This window comes from Melanerpes formicivorus, unplaced genomic scaffold (assembly GCF_026170545.1).
Source record: "Melanerpes formicivorus ecotype bairdi unplaced genomic scaffold, bMelFor1.0.p_v2 SCAF_14, whole genome shotgun sequence".
Classification (NCBI taxonomy): Eukaryota; Metazoa; Chordata; class Aves; order Piciformes; family Picidae; genus Melanerpes; species Melanerpes formicivorus.
Window position 1 is genome coordinate 18,174,435 of NW_027142366.1, and position 748 is coordinate 18,175,182.

Sequence of the window (748 nt, forward strand, 5' to 3'; positions counted from 1 at the left end):
GCTAGGCCAAGGGGCAGTGGATGGAAACTGCAGCCCAGGAGGTTCCACCTCAGCAGGAGGAGGAACTTCTGCACTGGGAGGCTGCCAGAGGCCTGGAGCAGGCTGCCCAGAGAGGTTGTGGAGTCTCCTGCTCTGGAGCCTTCCCAGCCCTGTCTGGATGTGTTCTGTGTGCCCTGTGCTGGGCTCTGTGCCCCCTGTGCGCTGTGCTCTGTGACCTGACTGCTGGGCCCGGGGCTGGCAGCGCCGCGGACAGGCTCGGCCGGAGCGATCGGCCGCGCGCTGCTGCCATGGCAACAGCGATGGGTGGAGGGGGTAGGGCTGGGGGGTTATGGAGGAGGGCGCTCTCCATACGCATGCGCCTTCCCCGCGAGGACCGCCAACTGCCCCAATTCGAATTCGCATCCTAGGCTTCCAATCACAGCTCGCGGTTCGAGCAGGGCTCCCGCCCCTCCTCCGCCTTTCAGACCAATCAGGACGCCTGCTGGGTTTAAAAAAAAAGTGCGCGCGGCTGGGGGGCGTGGCTCTGGCGAGCCTGGCCAATCGCGGGCGGGATGCTTGCCCCTGCGGGCGGGGCTTGGGCAGGGGCGCGCGGCCTGCGCCTTCCCTATGACCCGCTCTGGGCGCCACAGGGGCGTGGCGTGTGGGTGGGGCGTGGTCTGGTTGGCTGAGCCCCGCCCCCAGCCGGCCGGTGCGGGCCCGCCCCCTCGCGGTGCCGCTCATTCGGAGCCGGTCCGGGCTCGGTGCAGGT